Genomic DNA, 20,824 nt, shown 5'->3' with positions numbered 1-20,824 from the left:
GATTATGGCAGAGATTACTTCATAGATATTTTAAATGTAAGTTGGAGCTCAGACAGTTTATATTTAGAGTAAAATCTATGATTCCAAGAAAAATAATTTATCAAAGCAGGGAGCCCAGATGTCTAAGTGGACGGGTAGAAATGTCTATCCCAAGAGTAGGGTCTTACAGATAGAGCAGAGGGTCTAAGCTTCCTTGTATCTCTGAAGATCAAGGCTGTATCCAAATGAGCAGATCAAATTATGAAGCAATCCACACTACAATGTAGCAATTAATGACCACTTCTACCACAGAAATCCATGTGCCATATATTGTCTGGGACATCTCTTTCCAACAACTCATAAATCTAATCCTAAATTCCTGTATCTTTTGGGTGAGCAAGCTTATTCTTTCACTGAGATAGTGAAGTCAAGAATCAGAAATGGGTTGTATGTCCTCTTCCAAACAAATGCTTTTCCTATTCTGTTCTCCAGAGGTGTATCAAAGTTTAAGTAATTTCTAAACCCCAATTTTTTTTTCTCAATTTGGACTTATATATCCTTAGGACAAATGTCCTTTTTGCACTATATGTTGTCTTTGTTATCGAATTATTTTACAGTAGTTTATACCATAGATTGCAATTTACCCAGCACACAGTGACATTTTAACACTTGGTCTCATTTTCTACCCTACTCTCCTGGAAATTTAAATAAAAATATAAAACAGTGGTGGAGTGAAGAAAGATTATTTCTCTTATCATGCAATCTTTCCTTCATCAAAAATGTGTCAGCAGGGTGGGGAATATGGCCTAATTTCTAATTTGAATGTGGTTTGGAACCTGAGTCCATTTAGTTAAAAAAAAATATATATTCTTTGAAATGGGTAAACCTCTTCTTTCAAGAAGAGATACATGATGTATAAGTCTGAGTCCAATCAGGATACAGACTACAGAAGAATTTAAAAAGAATATAAAGGATGATTATGAGAAGAGATTAATTATTAAGATTAAAAAAAAAAAACCCTCTAAAATCCACACTGTGCCTGAGGAAGTGTACCTGAGGGGGAACAAACTTAAAAAGGGAAGCCTTCTCTTGTCAAAATTGGGCTTAGGACCTCATTGGAGAAGGTGTGGTGCAGCCACTAGATGGCAGAGATATTTTCTGGGTTGCATGAGCTGGAGCTGGTCTACTATGGATAGTCAAGTAGGAAGTAACCCTCTAGGGTGCAAGCAAGCCAAGGCTGGTGCACAGTTACCTAGATTGAGCTGGGGCACTGTTGCACATGCAACGACTGTAGTTGCCAATGTCTGCTTTGGGAAAGCCATGTAAAGGTGGTCACTAAATCCAGATTTGGGCAGCCTGTGGTTGTTGAGGGACTGTGTGCTTTGGGCATGCAGCTGGGACAGGTCACCACTAGCTGTCTCCACATACCTGCACCTCTGTGCTGCAGGAGTGAAGAATAAGTTAATTAATTCATTAAAAAAGGAAACACACAATAACGAGAAATAAAAACACTCTTCCTTCTACTATATGCTTCCAATACACTCTGTGGATAAAATTTACCATTGTGCTCACCGTGAAGGAGAAAGGCTTAAAGAGTTCTGTACGTTATTACGGACCAGATGCTGAAAGGTGAATATTGAGAGGCAATACATCAATAATTGGTATAGATAGATAGATAGATAGGTAAGCAACCATTGTTTTTCTCAGGGCAAATCATTGTATACTTGGCCTTTGAGCAATATGAAGGCTAGGGTGCTGACCCTCCAGAGTCAAAAATCCTCATATAACTGACAGCCAGCCATATATATGATTCTTCTATATCAGCAATTCCACATCCATGACTCAACCAACAGGGGGTATTGTAGTACTGTAGTATTTACGATGAGAAAATATCTACTTATAAGTGGTCCCCCACAATTCAAACCTGTGTTGTTCAAAGTATACTGTAGTTAATAAATACTCCATCAATGTGAGGATAATTTGAGATTGCTATCTTAGATAATTCTGAGTTTGTATCTTTTTTTGCTGTCTAGAAAGACGTTTCTACAAAGTTGGAGTATCAGGGAATGTTGGCCATAAATTGGCCCAGATTATTTTTTAATGTAATCTTCCAAAAATTGTTCAGAATCCTTCAGCTAATTTTTCACTTTCCAGATAAATTTATTCATTCCTAATATGCTTATTGTAACCCAGTAAAAGAAGAATCCCACATGCCAACATTTATGTAGGAAGAATAAATCTGATTAGACAAAATATTGTAGGATTTTCTCTTACTTGTGATTGAAAGGGTTAATGAACAGAGTGAAAATTGAAACAATTTTTTGGTTGCTTAATATAATAATGACCTATGTATTTATTGTTTTTATATTATATTTTGTGTACTTTTTCAAAATGAAAGAAGGAGAGGCAAGTAACATCAGAACGATGGTAGAATGAGAGTTTTTAGTGCTCATTCCTTTGCAAAAACATCAATTTGAACAGCTATCCATGCACAAAAATACTATCACAAGAGCTATGACTTATAGGTAAAGGATGGCAGGGTGGAGCACAGAAATAAGAAAAGACACATTGAGGAGGGTAGAAAAGACAGTTTCATATTTCCCACTGTCCTCCCTCCCCCTGTATAGAGATACACACTTTCCCTGTGTGGAGAGAGTAAAGTGAGCAACCAGCTTTACTGCAGACTCTGGCACAGAGCTGCACCAGTGCCAGGCCAGCCTCTGTGGTCTCAGGGTCTGGGTTGGCTCCATGGATCCCAGCTCATGGCCCATCCCAGCACTGGGCTAAACTCCAGCCTCTGGGCTGGACCAATCCCATGTCATTGTGGTCTCTAAAGACCCAGTAATAAGGTTTGCCCCAGGAGCGCCTGGCAGTTGGCTAGCCCCCAACAACACAGAATCCAGGCCTGCTCTTGTAAATTAAGTCGCAGGCCCACCACTTAGACTCAAGTGCCAGCCCTAGCCACAAGTCTGAAAACCAGGCTTCCCCCAGTGGACCCAGGCTCCAGTCTTGCCTTCATGGATCCAGGCACTATGCTGGATCCTGAGGACCCAAGAACTAGGCCCACCTGCTGACCCAGTCAGCAGACCTGCTCAGCCAGACTCTAGAATCAAATCTGCTCATGGCCAACACCAGATGGCCCATTCAGTATTCTGGACAGGCTGATAGTTGAAATACTTTCTCTGCCAAAGCTAGAGTGTAAAGATTGGAAGAGGTTCTTATGAGACAGGAGGGAAGAGGGCAGGGCACAGCCACTCAAGGAATGACAGTAACCGAAACAGTGGAAGGTTCACCTCCTAGTTGGCCTTGAGGATTAAGAGGTTTGACTTCTAGTGGACCTTGAGCTTCATTATACGCTCATGGTAACAGCATAGTCAAATAGCATGCCTGCAGGCGCCATGACAGCACTGGGGCTAACCACAAAAGGCCAAAGACTGGGTGGGGGCCCAATCCCTGGGAATGCCAGCCCCTGCCCCAGGGCAGTAGGATTGATCCTACCTGTAGGCATGTGAAGCTACTAAGACCATAAAAAGTGACAGCACCATGCCTAGTGGCCCTTTGCGCTCTCTCTCCCCTTTGGAGACGGCCAGCACTCTGTCTATGGAGTGTGTGCCTACTTTTACTTTAACCTGAGCACCCAATTCCCACACCACTTTCCTTGCCTTATACTGTGTGCAGTATGTATCTCTCTAAATAAATCTACCTTAACTCAACGGTGGCTCGCACTTGAATTCTTTCCTGTGTGAAGCCAAGGACCCACACTTGGCAGGGCACATCCCAGGGGCTCAACTGAGACCTGGGACTCAGCCCTCCTCATGCCCCACATCCTTTTTCCTGCATCACTTACATCTTCAAATGTTCAGACCAGCAATGCAAGGCCAGAAGAATTATGAATAATCAAGAAAGCATGATACTACCAAAGAAAACTAATATAACTCCAATGACTGGTTCCCCCAAAATTTAGAGCTGTAAACTCTTTTATAAAACATTTAGAACAATTTTCTTAAAGAAATTCAGTGAACTAAAAGAAAACAGACAATACAATGAGATTAGGAAAACAATTTATGAACAAAATAAGAAGAAATAGAGATAGAAACCGTAAACAAACAAACAAACAAAATACCCAGAAATTCTAAAGTTGAAGAATACAATGATTGATCTGAAAAAAAAAAAATCAATAGAGAAATTCAACAGTAGACTCGAACGTACAGAATCAGTGAACTCATACATAGGTCATTTGAAATTAAACAAGGATCCAAAAAAAAAAAAAAAAAAGAAGAAGAAGAAGAAAGAAAGAGAGAAAGAGAGGAAGGAAGAAAGAAAAGAAAAACAATGAAGAAAGCCTGTGTGAATTATGAGATAACATTAAGAGAAATAATCTATGCATTATTAGAATCCCAGAAGGAACAGAAAGCTTATTTAAATATATAATGGCTAAGAATTTCCCAAATATAAGAAGAGATTTAGAAATTTAAGTACATGAAGCTCATATATCTCCCAAAATATTCACTCTAAAAAGATCCTCTTCTGGGAGGTTATTAGCTCAATAGCAGAGTATGTAATTAGCATGCACAACAAGGTCCTGAATTCAATCTCCAGTATCTCCATTAAAAAAATAGATAAATACATTTAAAAATAATAATAATAAGTAAAATAAATAAATAAATAAAAAGATCCTCTTCGTGATACATTAAAATTGTATAAAATCAAAGACAAAAATAAATTAAAAAGTAGCAAAAGAAAAAGAAAAAATAGGTTATAAGCACCATAAGGTTATAAGCAGATTTCTCAGCAAAAACTTTGCAGGCCAGGAAAGAGTGAGATGATATATTTAGAATACTAGGGGGACAAAAATTCCTGCCAACCACTAATATTTTGCCCCACAGAAATATTCTTCAGAAATGAAGGAGAGATTAAAACTTCTCTGAGGCAAACAAAAGCTTTGGGATTTTGTCAACACTAGACATGCCTTAGAAGGAATGTGAAAGAGAGTTCTTCAAGTTGATATAAAAAGACATTAATAATTTGAAAACTTATAAAAGTATAGAATTCATTGTAAAGGTAAGAATGTTGTCAAATTCAGAACACTCTAATACTGTACTGATGGTGTGTAAATCACTTTCTGCTTGGTATAAAAGTTAAAAGACAAACGTTTTAAAAATAATTATAGCTATAATATGTTACTAGACACATTATATATGAAAGATATAAATTGTAACATAACATATGTAACATAATAAAAATTTGAGGAGATGAGAAGTCAAAATGATAGAATGTTTGGTGGAGAGCAATTATAGGAAGTTACTAGAAAAAGCACAAAAAACAAGGGTGTGGTTGTTATACAGATCAAAGCCATTGTCTTCTCCATTGATAAAAGTTTCTAGAGATTTAGTCGTTCTTCCTTTCCTGGCACAGAGAAGGAGACACGCTTAAAAATGGAGATTTTTTTTCTTATAAATGCAAATATTCCTTACAAAAGGGTAACTTCTACTCAGTTATCAGAACTTCTCTCATGTCTGTTGCTTTTTAAAGTAATCAGCCTAAAATAATTCTTATACCAAGAGGCATATTTTAGATTGACAAATTATTTTCCCCTTCATATTTCTAGAAGATTCTGTATTTAACCTTTTTTTTTATTCAGCTGGATTTGATTTTCTAAACCTTAAAAAAGTACTTATTTTCACATTCATGAATAAAATGTTTCTATGACTTTACTGTCTATCTTTATTCATTATCACAAACAAGTTATGCTCAATTCATATTCTTTCATCTGGATTAATTTAAGCTGAATTGCAAAGTATATTTTCAAAAAGGATTTGAAGGGTTCATCATTTGACAATCTTTATAGAGCTTCTCTATTCCATTTTCCTTTTTTGGATCAGTTTTTGTAATTCATATTAGCTGTATATTTATATTGAATGGTTCTTTAAGATTTGTTGCCTTGGATTTTTGTTTAATTTACTCGTATGATTGATTTACATTTTTATCTCTCTTATCGAGTTTTCCTTTTTAGTTCCTATTTTATATAGCTACTATCCTCCATTTTAAAACACATTAATCCTAAAGAATTCACCTACTGATATTTTAAAAGAACTAGATTTTAGCCTTATCAATTGTTTCTGCACTAAAACTGTCTAAAATTTCAGCTTTTATTGTTTGACTATTCATATGTCTTCTGATTTTCTGTTCATTATTTTATTTCTTAATGAATTATTCATCCTTTACTTTTCAGGTTACATTTTTTAGTATTGAAGGCAATTAATATATTTGAAAATATATTTATCTGTGTTCCATTGGTTTTTATTTAGAATGTTCTTTTTGTTGTATTCTAAGTAGATGGAAATTTTATTTAGATTTTATCTTTGATGTATAGATATTTAGTAATTTATGTCATAGTTCCCTAGTAGTCAAAAAACTTTTTACCTCTTATTTATTTTTAGTTTTATTGAATAAATTTAATTTTAATGTTTATAAGCATGTAGTTTGCAAACATTCCTAAATTTTTTAATTATTGGGATTTTGTTGTTGTTAATATTGTGAGGGAGGAAAAATAATTTTTATCATATCCTTCTAGGTTCTCAGTTGAGACAACTCTATAATGAAAAGGATTAACAGGAGAAATACAAACAGAAGTTTAGTAGCATGTAAAAACCCTGTATACATGGGAAAGTCTCAGGAAAGCTGAGTAACTTCCAGAAATGGCCCAAGCCACTGCCTTAAATAATATTTTCGGCTAAAAATAAAAGAAGCTGTTTGGTGTGTGTGTGTATGGTGGAATGGAGGACAGTTATGGGAGGTGATCAAGAAAGGCACAGTAAACAAAGGCTGCTCTGTAGATTTAAGCCCTTACCTTCTCCATGGATAAGAATTTCTAGAGATTTAGGGCCAACCTTCTCTCCCTGGTGCAGAGAAGGAGACATCCTTATAAATGGAGATTTTCCTCATAAATGTGAGTATTTCTTGCAAAAGGGTAACTTCTACTTAGTTTCCAAAGCTTCTCCTGTGTCTGTACAGTCTTTGAAATAACCAGCACAAAACAATCCTTATGCCAATGAGACATATTTTGGGGCAGCAAATTCTGCTCACCTTTAATGTCTAGGTTTAATTTTCATAATAGTTACACAAACATAATATTAACAATAATAATAATAATAATATATATTTTTTAATTTTCAGGAGATATTTTTACACATGTGCATATGTATATGTGTTAGATGTCTTGATTGTATAATTGTATTAGTTTGGAATTATTTATCATATATTTTCTAGATTTTTTTCATTTTATCAGAGTTGTATTGAAATTTTCCAATAAAATTGTCAAGTTCATGTAATCTTCCTCATTAAAAATGGCAATAGCTATTGTACTTATCTCTTAGAATTGAACATATGCCTCCTCAAAGATGATTTTTTTATGCCACTCTGATATTGTGATGTATAAGAAATATATATATTTGGTCATTCTGATGACCAAAATCTATTTCTCATATATATTTGGTGTTTATCACATTTTCTGGCTCACAGCTTGCAAAACCCTTGGAATTTCCTGAGTGATAAGGGCAATGGGAGCATCTTTTTTTCATAATATTTGGTCTGTAATTCCTGAAACTACCTCAGAGTCATAAAGGTGAAATGAGTGTCTTGTTATCCATAATGTAACCCTTTCCACCACACCTAGGTGTATATTAATGAAAATGACTTTTAGACCACCTAAGGATGGGTGCTGGTTGCCAACAGAACCAACCAGGAATAGAGTTCCCAACTTTCAGCCCACCCCCCGGTTTCCAGGGAAGGGAGGGGTATAGAGATTGAATCAATCGCCAGTGATCAGTGATATAAGCAATCAAGCCTACCTAATGAAGTATCCATCAAAACTCTAAAGGAGGGGATTTAGAAAGCTTCTGGATTGGGATTGAAGGACCAGAAAGTTTCCATGTGACACTGTACTGGGCCCTAAGCCCCTCAAGGACAGAAGCTCATTTTTTCAGAACCCCACCCTGGAGATCTCTCTTAATCTTGCTGTTCATTTGTACCCTTTAATATCCTTTGGAATAAATTGGTACTATAGTAAGGAAACAGGTTTCTTGAATTCTATGAGCCATTCTAACAAATTAATCAAACCTAAGGAAGCGGAGCTGGGAGCCTCTGATTTATGGCCAGTCTATCAGCAGAAACAATCTGGGCTTGTGATTGTCATCTAAAGAGGAGGGCGTTTTGGGGGAGACTGAGCCCTTCACCTAAACATCATGTTTAATAGAAAAATAGTGTTAAATAGTAAAGTAGTCTCAAACTAATGACAAGCAATTAGAACAAAATAAACATGTGAAGACGAGTTTACTCTAAGTGACAATCAAATAATATAACGTGATGCTGAGTGGAGACTGGCTTAACAGTTAAAATAGTTTCACTGGTAATACGTTACATAGTAGATACAGTCTACCATTTGGACATGATTGACATCACACACACATATTCTGCAAATAAAAATCAGTTTCTCTACCTGATGTACTCTATAAATCCCCCTTATTCTGTTCTTTTTATATTGCAGGAGTTCTGCAGTAAAGTGCTTTAGGAAGTAGCAGTATTGTACTTTGCATTACACACATACATGGGAGAAGAATCTCCTTAAATTTCCCTCCAAATGTCTGGTAGGTGCTACCTACCAGTGAGAATTTTCAAAGAATCTTCAAGATAGACACTGAAAATAAGTTAGGAAATTTTGTTTGACTGTCAGACTAGTGTTCACAGTATATTCTTCCAGATGCACAAGCTGAGCGATAGCATTTGCTTCTTTCCCACGTAGAGGCAGGAGATGGCGTGTAGAGAAAGGTAGGGACCACCATTCTCTTCACTCTTCCAAATTAGGGCAGTTCAGTTTCTTAGCCACAGTTTAGATAATCAGATTGAACATATATTGAATTACATCAAGAGCAACAATTCTAGTTTTGTAAATGATTGAAGGGAACATTCCATCTTGAAGATGAAAAGCGTCTAATTTAGAAGATGCATTTGTCATAGAGGCTGAACATCAACAAACCAGAGATCTGATAGGCACAAAAAGAAATGGTTTCCTACATGTGAGCCCCACAGTAGAAAAGCCCTGTTCCCATACAGTTACAGTGGCAGCCAGGAGGAGAAAGTCTATGCCTACTCACAATTGTGACTTTGATCACTTGATAGTGACTGGAATCAAGACTGGATAGCAGTTTAGGAAATGAGGAAAAGAGCAATTGTTCTAAAGCTTTATTCAGAGACAAATGTAATTTGAGCATCATTTGACATATGTGTGTTTGACTGTATACATAGACACATGTCTAAATACATATGCATAGATATATATAATGTATGCATGTAAAATGTGTGTGTGTGTGTGTGTGTGTGTAAATCAGTCACAGCAGATTGCCCATCTTCCTAAGATTCTGAAGTTCTTAAATATTTATCTGTGCGTGACTTACTGCATTTATCTATCAAATTTTGGTATTATGTAACTCTTTACAGATGCTTCAGAGCAGGGGTTCTCAATATTATAGACTGCAGAAATCTTTGCTCTGGGGATGTTTAGCAGTATCCTGGCCTCTACCCACACACACCAGTTGTAACCAACCTCCTAGTTGTGAAAACTAAATATTTCCCCAGACATCGCCAAACATTCCATGGGGGGCAAAATGCCCCCAGTGAAGAGCCACTGCTTAGGAAAAAAAAAATCCAATAAAAGAAACTTGTAGAAACTCTGATTAAGCATACACAGATCTTTTGTAAACATGTAATATTATTTTAATTTTATATTTGGCTGTGTTGGTTAAATATATTGTTTCTTCCATGGCCAGAGTCAAACTTAAGAAATATGATGATTCATTTAATAAAATCTATACCGAAGGATAAGATCAAAACAATTATCATATTCTTCTTCTTCTTCTTTGAAGCTTTTACTTAAAGTCATGGGAAGCCTGCAATAATTATGTAGTTATTAATTATCTGCCAAGAAGCGTGTAAATTATGTAACAACAAAGTTCACACTCTGTATCAGATTTTTAAAGGCTAGAGACATCTGCACATTACACCAGAATTACTTTCATACCCAGAGAAAATGTTAACAAAGAACATGAACTTGAACATATTTTAAAATGAATGCCTGTCTAATTTTCAAAGTCTGTTGGAATCTTGCAGTCCTTCGACACTTTATGCATTAATTCCCTCTAACACATTGTACTGCTTTGTTACAAGTTTCAAGGACACGTTGAAGGAGAATTAAATTATCAAGTAACATTGCAGTTTATTCTTATATTTACATTTGCCTTGAAAGAAGGTAATTTATTTTGGGGTGGGGGGAAGATAATACATCCCATTAGTGCACACTTGGATGAAAATTTGCCCTTCATGCTATGACTGGAGATTTTCAAGCTCAGTTTGTCCTGGTTTTATCTGCTGGAGAGGAAAGTTGAAGCATACATGCTCCTTGTTTGTCTCTGCTGAGAACACACTTTCTGTTTTACATTTGTGTGGGAGCGTCATAACAACAACAAAAAAATCATCTGCTAAAAAGAATAACCTCCATGATAATCACTTCCAAAATCTGCTGAACTGATCCTCATATGTCTGCCCAGATGGCAAAGTGGTGAAACGGAACCATGAACACCTCGAGGCGGTTGTGAGTGTTAATCTCTGGAGGGTTTCGACATGGAGGCGTACCTGCCCTGAGTATGCATCCACCATGCAAGTCAAAAAAAGATTTTCAATAGACTGAAAAGTAGGAGAGCAAATTTTTGAGTGTCTACTCTCCTGTTCAACGAAACCATAGATTTTTACAGGACATAGAAATACAAATATGCAACCCGGCCTTGCTTGAAGACGAAATTATCAACAACATTCCCTGCAACTTTGCTTTGAGCGCTTCTAACTTAACAAATTCTTATACATTCTGTTCGAATGCAATTAAATATAAAACCTGGGCTGGAAAAGAGGCATGCAGGAAGAGAAGGGAACTAGATGGGATAATCAAAGAGACAAACTCTATGTCCATTTGTTAACAGGTGAATAGTAATTAAAAGATACAAAACTCCAAGAAGTTTTTGATGTTTAAAAACAAGGTGACTTGTGTCTTTTCTAATCCAGTTAATGACTTTTAGAAGTTACTCTTCGGATAATTTGCTGGCCAAGGCAATCACAGAGCTCCAAGCACAATCAACTAAAATGTGGGAAACAAATCAAAAGGGTATAATCTGTCTTGTGAAAATGGTCACTGGAAATTTGTATTTTAAAATGGGATTTTTATTTCCAATAAAATAGAGTCTTACTTAAGAAACCTATCTGTATTTGTTATCACTATTATAACATGACACTAACTATTTAGAAGGAGAGCATCTTTACACACACACATCTTTCTTTTCTTTTTTTACACATATATATTATTTATATATATATATTTATTGAAGTATAGTCAATTACAAAATGTCAATTTCTGATGTATAGTATAATGTTTCAGTTATACATGTATATACATATATTCTCTTTCATTACAGGCTACTACAAGATACTGAATATAGTTCCCTGGGCTATACAGAAGAAAATTGTTGTTTATCTATTTTATGTATAGTAGTTTGTATCTGCAAATCTCAAACTCCCAATTTATCTCTTCCCAACTCCTTCCCCACTGGGTAACCATAAGCTGGTTTTCTATGTTTGTTGTAAACTTGAAACAAACACCTCTGATGTCTTCTTTTCATTATCATCTCTCATATTGCTTCTCCATTATCTTATATTCCAGAAGATCAAAAACTGGTTTGGCAGGGAAGAACTTTACAGATGAGAAGAAATGAATGGGTAATCCTTAGTGGATAGTGGAAGAGAAAGCAGTGGGAACAATGTTAATCTATTTTAACCCAATTTTACATTATACTGTGTTTGCTTCTGATGCTGTTTTCTTTGAGATAATGTAGAATTAGTCAAAAACAAAATACACAGAATATAAAATTAATGCTAAATTTTTAAAGGGTGTGCATTTGCTCAGTAAACATTTATTCCATGTGAATACACAATTTAAAGCAGAAAATACAAATGGCTGAAAAGTGCTGTTTATCCTTATTAGTAGTAAAAAGAATCATTCAAGGGTAAATCTGTTAAGCAAAAGAATTACATGGAATTAGATGCTTTATTCAAAACCTGACTTCTCTACTTACTACATATATGAGGATAGCTACGTAGTTAAGCCCCAGTTTCTTTGTAAATTAGGGTTAATAACACCTTAGCATGTCATTGTTCAGTAACGCTTTCTGTAATGATGGAAATATTCTGTATCATCCCTGGAGTAGCCAGTAGGCTACGTGGTTACTGAGCACTTTACGTTAGTGTTACTGAAGAACAGAATTCTTAACTTTGGCTAATTTAAATTTATATGTTCACATGGCTAGTGACTACCATACTGTTTATTATAACCTTAGAGGATTTAATGATATTATTAAGAAATTATAGCGGTTTATATTATTTTACTAAAATAATATCTCATTATTCTTTCATGAAATTAGTGAAGATTAAAAAAAAAATACTCAGTGTTGACCATGGTGTCTTAAGACTATCTTTGTAATAAAATTATTATGCAAGAGTACATTGATATTATATTAGAAAGAAAACTGTTAATTAGTACCAAATGCCTTAAGATGTTAAAATTATTTGACTTTCCAATTTTGTTTCCAATTAAAACCTAAGAAAATAATCTTCAGGCTAAGAATTTGCACAATCTACTTTCATTTTAGAGGAAAGATTGATCAGTTGCTATAAGACCTCATTCATCCATGGTATGTGCAAAGTATGTGACATGAGCTATGATTAATTAATTGGACACTTAATTCACTTTGCACAGATTGGTGTGAGTTGCAGTGTAGTGAAAAAAGCAACAAAAACAACAGCACACAGGAAGCCTGGGGAAAAAAATTCCAGTTCTGTTATCAGATAATTGTGTGTCTTTGGGAAAATCAAATGACTGTTCTGGGTCTCCCTTTCGTATTTGCAAAACTGGGAGGTAAATAATCTATAAAAGTATACCAGTTCAATATTCTGTCTGTTGATGTTTTTCATCCAAAGACCCAGAAAGAAGTTTAAAAAAATCTTATTGCCTGCCAGAATTGCATTTAATGGGACTTGAATCTTTGGGGAAGAATTAATATCTATCCTAAGGCAAAAATGTTTTAAGTAGATTTAATTTGTCAAATACTCTCTGAGAGTACACGGTTGTGTGCGATCAAATACAGGGAGAGAGCACGTGGGCTTGTCGGGCAGTAACATGCAAGGGAGCTTCCTTGGAGTGGAGCCTTTAAAATGAGAGCTCCCAGGCACACACAACAGTCAAAGGAGACATGAGCTGAGCCACAGAGCAGATGAAATATTACCTGTGGTGAGAACTTGACTACTTCTACAAAGCTTAGTAGCTAAGATAAATACTAAGAGCAAGTCTGTCTGAATTATGGTGATAAACTGGAAAGAAACTCCCCAAATTACCTGTGCAGGATGCTGGTGAGATGAACTTGCAAGTAGAAACATCAATGATCCAATCAATTTCAGTCAATTTCAATCAATCCAACCCTTAGATTTAGATTTAAACCCCTAGATGACAAAGAATGGGATGCTATCACCATGAACTACAAACGTAAGAAGAAAGGGGGAACATTTTGGAGAAAAGATCAAGTTTTAGTTGACAGTTTAAACAGAATCAGTGGTATTGTTAGAGCAGGAAGCAAGGTACATTTAGCTGTGAGCAGAGAAAAGGAGACACAGACCAAATGGCAGGAATTGGGCAAAAAAGAGGGCCATGGGCCAAATGCAGGTAATCATACATCATATAAAAAACAGGGGTCTCTGGACAGACAAAGAAAAGCAGGAACCTCTGGGCTCATAAGAAATCCCACATTTTTGTGACCTGGAGGCTGACAAAGAAAGATCAGAAAAGACAGGAATTTCTGGTGTCCAGATATAACCTTTTGCTCATTATGCCCTCCTTACAATAAAATTAGCCTCGCAGATCAGAAGCGCCATACATGCACCCACGCCACGACACTTCTGATCCAGACCAGATAAGGACAAAAATTCCTCCTCCCCTAGGAAAGGTGGAGCTGGGATGAAAATCAAGGACTACGGCTCCAAACCTTTCCCTCCTCAGTGACTATTCCGCCCATTCATTTTTATACCCTATGTAACTAACTCACCAAAGAAACTCAGCACAGCTGCTCACCTGAGTCTGGCCACTCTCCCCTTGAGAGTGTACTATCTGTCCCTAACAAATTCCCGCTTTCATAACCTCCTGTTTCATCTCTGAATTCTTTCTGTGATGAGACAAGAACCTAGTCACTGGCAACAGTATTGTGAGATAGCTAAGAAAAATGAAGACCTGAAGCTTTAGCAGTAAGTCAGACTGAGAGAATTTTTCTGATATTCATCATCCATATTCCTTGGGGTAAAAAGTCTAGTCATCACTGTGGCTAGCAACTTTCTTACTATCACAATCCAAGTTGTTAAGAAGTCTTGTTCTGCAAACACATTTAAACCAGCAGGATCCATCCAGGCACAGGACAACTGCATCCCATAAATCAAACCTGAGATGGTTTCATTCCACCTATGCAGTCACATGACACCATCTATTCCTACGTCATGTCTCGCTGGCTTCCATTTTAGTTCAGATCCTGAACCTTGGATTTGTGGCATGCTTGACCTCACCTCTATCTTTTGTGCTTTTCCAGAGATTTTTAGATTTGGTTCTTTCTGTTTAACTGTGTCATATCTGTTCTCTGAATATTTCTGACTTAATCTCATGATAGGATCCCTGTATACTGGCTACCTAAGGTGGGGTATTATATCTGAATTGTCCTTCAGGATCCAAAATCCTATCTGCAACATTAGCATTGAGTGTCACTACTGAAAATGATTCTTCCTTTATTGGGAAGTGTTTCAGTACATGAAATGTTGCAGCAAAGTGTGTTATAGCTCAGTGTTCCAGCTCAGTTGTGACAGCAACTTGGATCCAGGTGAGAGACCAAGCAGCACTCAGAGTTGGAGAACTCAGGTTTATTATGCCAGCAGGCCCAGAGGAGTTAATACTCCAAGCTCTGGCCCCCATCTGTAGGTTTACACAGGCTTTTATAGGTTGCCGGTTTACACTTTGCAACATCGTATGCAAATAAGGTATAACAAAAGTTGACTTATTAGGAACACGCTTTGTAGAAATGTACCAATCAGGAATGATAGAAATGGATCAATCAGGAGTGAGATCCATGCAAATGAAGCACTACAAATGGACCAATCAGGAGTTAGCTCAGGGAACCAATAGAATTTTAGGGGTAAGTTCCACTTTCCTAGAAATAAGCCGTTTCGGAGGCAAAGAGATAATGCCACTAGGACAGGGAACCAGATAGTGTTGGCAAGAGAGTAGTGGCCCTGCTTGGGGTCCTGCCGGTCTTTTTTTATGGGACTTCGCACCTCAGTAAGTTGCTCCAGGAGCTACAGCTGTGCTCTGGGACCTGTTTCACTGGCCATTGTTTTCAACTAAGGGAATATAATCTGCTCCAGTTTAAGGAAATCAAATTTTTTTTTTGCAGAATTTACAACTCGAATAGAAATAGAGGGACTGAGACTCCTGGGATCTAAAAGAGATCTTAGAGATAAATTGACACCTTAGAATAATTCCTGTAAACTTGTGCCTGAGGTCTCAGTGCTGCCTGGGTCTTATCCTGACCAAGAACTGTATGTTCCACTTTGCTTTTTACCCTGAGTTGTCCAAAAAAAATTCAAATAAGTTTATTTTGCTTATGCTTTCCAGAGCAAACATCAACCAGAAGAACCTTAGCAAACACGATCATACAACCCTGTGTGGCAAAATACACATAGGTTGGAGTCAGAAGAAATCCCTCTGCCTCTCTGTCTATCATCTATCATCTCTTACCTACCTATCTGTCTTTGAGTACCTCACTTAAGCCATCTGACCCTTAATTTTCTCATTTGAAAATGAGGGTGATTTTGTTTATTACTTCCTTCCCTCAGATTCTCCTTGAGTGCTTTTGCAAAAGGCAGATTACTAAGAACCATCAACAATCAGAAATGCTGACTGACTAAGGGACTGACTTGAAAATATGGCCTGGAAAACCGCATTTACTTATTTATGTTCACTATTTTATATATGCATTCATGTATATGTGTATGTTATATGTATATGTATATATTTATAAATATAACCTCAGTGGAAGTAGCAGTGACCACAGGAGTGTGTCATGTTCTCCCATTTAAATTAACCATAACAAGATTTTGTTAGAAAATAAGTTAATGGAAAAAATAAGGTTATAAAATTCAAGTGAAGCATAACTAGGCAAAAATCTTTTTCTTCTTAGCCAATGCCCTTTACTAAAAAATATATAAAAAATAAAAAAAAAATTGGTTTAGCATATTACCTTTTACTTAGGAATCTAAATGGAAGATAACAGGTCTGATTTATACACTTTTAATAGAAAAAATAAATAAATTTGACTCCATATTAGATCTGTTCCTTTGACTTCAACCCTGTGCTGTTTCTTAAGTTTAGTCTTGCTGGTTCGGCACCTTTTGTCAAAGAAGGTTGCCTAGAGCCAGAAATGTACAGGATATCACATTCTCAAAGCTCTGACCTTTAAGGATATTAATACTTTTCCATTCATATAAAGATAACAAGTTGCAGAATAGAAAATAACATTTGTTGTTTTGGAGGTTTACAAGGACATCATGAGCTGCAAGAACAAAGGATTCTAAGAACAAATAATTTCTACACCAAGAAGTTTACAACAACCAAGCCTACTGCCTACCCTTTTTTAGTATAAAAGGAGCCTGAATTCTGACTTTGGGAAGATGGTTCTCCAGGACATTAGTCTGCTATCTTCTCAGTCTGCTGGCTTTCTGAATAAAATCATTATTCCTTGCCCCAACACTTCATCTCCCCATTTATTGGCCTGTCATGTGGTGAGCAGAATGAGTTTGGACTCAGTAACATTTAACTTCAGATAATGAGGGCTGTCTTATTTATAAAGATATTTCAGATGTACAGAATGTATCCACATGCTGACTTCCAAATATAAGAAGCTAAACATCTTACTTCTTTGTTATCTGTGTTTTATAGACTGTGGACAGAGTAAACACAGTTACCATCCATTGGACTTTTCTTGAGTCTCATCATTTGAACTATCTCTGAGAGATTTTAAAATACTTTGTCTTTGGAAAAGTACAAAATAATTTTTCATCATGTCAAATACTACTAGAGACAATTCCTATATCAAGTATTAAGAAAAACATAGGAATGGTTCCTCTGCATCTGGAAGAAAGAACCCCTGGTGTCTCATCAGTGTCCTCCCTGTATCTCCAGTATCAACCATCCTTTCAGTGACTGCCCCGGGGGTTTACCAGTTAACGGGATTATCAAATATTGAAGAGCACCTTTCCTCAGTTTCTTACCTGCTTCTGTGGAACAACCAGATGGAAGCAGATTAGTCACTGCAGCTTTGGGCTGGATTTTAACTACCAACATGGAAGTGAAAGGTGCTCTCCTGAGTCATTCTGTCCCTCTGGGTTATCTCTGTTTTTAGTCTCTGTTACACAGGGCAAAATACCAGGTGTTGAACCAGAAATTTCATGGAGTTTTCGAAATGTCCTCACTGTTTTCATTTTAATTAAGTTGGAAAGAACCTGAAGTTTAAACACAGTGCGCTCAAGAGAGAAGTATATGATTAGGGTTTAAGATTAAAAACATAGCAATGAGTAATTCCATTCAACTACATGTCTACTTGTCGATGGAATAGCAGAGCAATCAGTAGTATGATGTTAGGACATTTTTGGTAAACTATTGTTTGCTTTCACATTTGGAGGTTTTATACGTGAGAAATGTGAAACAGACAAAGAACAACAAACTCTATTTTCTCTTTATTTTGATTTGCAATAGTTTCCTTAGATTCCAAGTCATACTTTTGTGGCTGTATTTAATATTGCTTATTCTCCCTCACTCTCCTGACCTCTCTTTCCTTGTCTGCCTGTCTCTTCTTCTTTGTAAAATAAACCTCATGGGAAATTCCTCACTTACTTCTCTGAAGCTTAGCTTCTCATTTCTATTCTCTTGCCCATTTCAAATGCTACTTCTCGCGTTTTTAGTGCCTTGGTGCTGAGTGTTGGTAAGTGGCTAACTCGCTTTCTGAAGGGCTGTCACTGAGGCAGTTTCAAGGCTTGGGTAGGTGATTTTAGTTCAGGGTGTAAAATCAGCAGGTTTTTTCCATAAACAGCATGCTTCACCAATTCTTTGGAGCCAAGCTAAATAATTAGACGTAGGCATTACATGCGAAAACTCAGGCTGGTGCACACATTTTGAAAAGAGCTGGGGGCAGGGATTGGGACATGTTCCCTCTTCCCCAAGTAGCTTATCTATCTTGCATTTCTGCCAAATCAAGCCAAGAGGTATCATGAGGATACCTCTAGTATAAATGTTTCTCCCGAAAAGAATTACAGTGATTAGTTTCATTGGTAGGTATTTATTTTAAGTGGTGCATAAATCTGTGGTTACAGGAGTTTGGAAGGGTTTCTTATTTTAAAATTCAATTCTAGATTTTATGACAATTTCTGTTGCCTTGCCTTTCATTACGGAAGTTACAGCCATCCCAATAGCGGTGGCTTACTGGCTCATGAGTTCAACCAGAGAAAGAAAACCTTTGAAATTGAAAGCAAAATTAGATATTGATCCCATATGTTTAATTTCTATTTGTTGTAGTAGGTTGTAAATAGGAATCTTATCTGTCTTGTATACTGCCCTGTGTCCATTGCCTGCCTCATATTAGGTGCTTGACAAATGTTTTTGATTGATTGACTGCATGAGTGATATCTTAGAATTGTCTTCTCCAGACTTTTGCCTCCAGCCCTACTCCCCTGGGCTCTTATTGCCCACTTTATTTCTCAAAGCCAAGTTACATTTAACCAAGCTTTATAGAAGACATGGGGTTAACAGTAGGGAATGACAATCTAGAAAGGGGAAAATCATAATATGTAGCACTACTGCAATGTTACATAGCATAAGGTCCTTCACAGCAACCCTTTCTTTTTTTTTTTTTAATTGAATTATAGATGATTTACAACATTGTGTTAATTTCTGGTGTACAGCATAGTATATACATACGTATGTATACTTATTTTCTTTCAAAAATATGGAATGCTTCCTGAATTGGTGTGTGTCATCCTTGTGCAGGGGCCATGCTAATCTTCTCTGTATCCTTCCAGTTTTAGTATATGTGCTACCAAAGTGAGCACTACCGTAACCTTTACTAATTAAGGCTGGAGTCTTGTTTCCAAGGATGACTTACGCACCTCACTCTTACCTTCCTTCCAGGAGAAGTGTCCAGATGCTGTCTCCAGCTCCTAACTGGGATTCTCCAATCCTCTCTCTACCTTCACATATTGGAATCATGTGTTCTCAGAAATTTAAGTCCTTCACAAGATAAATACTCTAAAGATGATAGACAGAGCTATTTACCTCTTCTTTTTTTACAGTTTGTATTCTAGTGTAGGACATCTGCTTAACATTTATACAACCAGAAATCCAAGCAGAGGGAAGCATTGTTTTTAAATATTAATTCCAATCTTCACTTCAATGAAAGGAAAAAAAATAACTTCTGGAAATTTGACAAAAATTCTTCTATCCCTCTATTCATCTGAGTTTCAATTGGAGCCAATTCATACCTAATAATTTAGGAAGTATGAATGTGATGGATGCCAATTTCTTGAATTCCAATTAAATTCAGCAAAAATTGAGTGAGAACCTATGATATGCCAGATGGTTTTCTATAATGAATACAATGCTACAAGGGAAAACATAGTTTAGAAAGAGGGTAAATATGTCCAAATATAGCTGAAATATAATATAATGATTACTATATTAGCATGATGTGGAAAGTTCTAGAAGAGCACAGAGGATGGACTAACTGTTCTAATTTGGAATTTCAAGGGACCTGGTACAGAAAATGTGTCATTGAAGCTGGACCTTGAAAAAAAATAATAATGAAGAAAAAAACTTAGAAAAGTAATTTTAGTAAATGTGATAATTTAAATACATGTGTTAACTTTTTAATCCCACCTGTATAGTTGGCAATAAGATTAGGAAAGAATGAAAGAAGTATGTACCTTCCACAAAAAATTTAAAGAGAATTGAAGAAGGGACTCTTGCAGATAGGGCATATAAACATATTTTTATACCATGAGAAGTACCTGAAGGAAATAGTTGATGGAGAAAGTTAAATGCCAAGGAGGGTGCCAACGAGAAGTACAGTGTTGAACTGTAAGATGAGCCAAAGTATACAGCTTTTTGAGACTGCTACATCAAAAATTAGAAAGAATATTTTTATAAGGAGTTTACTTAGCACAAACTTTTGAATTGCTAAAAGTTTAAGCAAAAATAAATATAGTGAAGACAAAGATAATTTTCAAGGAGACTGATTTTATTTTATTTTTTGTGTATATATATATATATGTGCTTCTATTTATTATTTTTCACTGAAGTATAGTTGATTTACAATGTTGCGTTAATTTCTAGTGTACTATATATATAAATATATGTATATGCATATATGTATATTCCTTTTCATATTCCTTTTTCATTATAGGCCATTACAAGGTATTGAACATGGTTCCCTCTGCTATACAGTAGGATCCAGTTGTTTATCCAGTTTAATGGTGTTTTCCTTGTAGTCCCACTTGTGCAAGATCTTCCACCAGAGTTCAGTAGGTATTCTGTGAGAATTATTCCACATGTAGTTGTATTTTTGATGTATTTGTGCGACAGGGTGAGCTCCAGATCCTTCTATTCCAACAT

At 36.2% G+C, this 20,824-nt stretch overlaps 1 non-coding gene across 1 annotated transcript; it reads right to left on the bottom strand.

Annotated features, from left to right (window-relative positions):
* Positions 1–19,157: 19,157 nt before the first annotated feature.
* LOC116151453 (U6 spliceosomal RNA) lies at positions 19,158–19,266 on the bottom strand. Its single transcript, XR_004138488.1, has one exon. It is a non-coding gene; the product is annotated as a U6 spliceosomal RNA (small nuclear RNA).
* Between the last annotated feature and the right edge of the window lie 1,558 nt (positions 19,267–20,824).

Source organism: Camelus dromedarius, chromosome 6 (assembly GCF_036321535.1).
Source record: "Camelus dromedarius isolate mCamDro1 chromosome 6, mCamDro1.pat, whole genome shotgun sequence".
Taxonomy (NCBI): Eukaryota; Metazoa; Chordata; class Mammalia; order Artiodactyla; family Camelidae; genus Camelus; species Camelus dromedarius.
The sequence above is the reverse complement of the archived record's forward strand: the minus strand, read 5'-3'. Positions and strand labels throughout refer to the sequence as shown.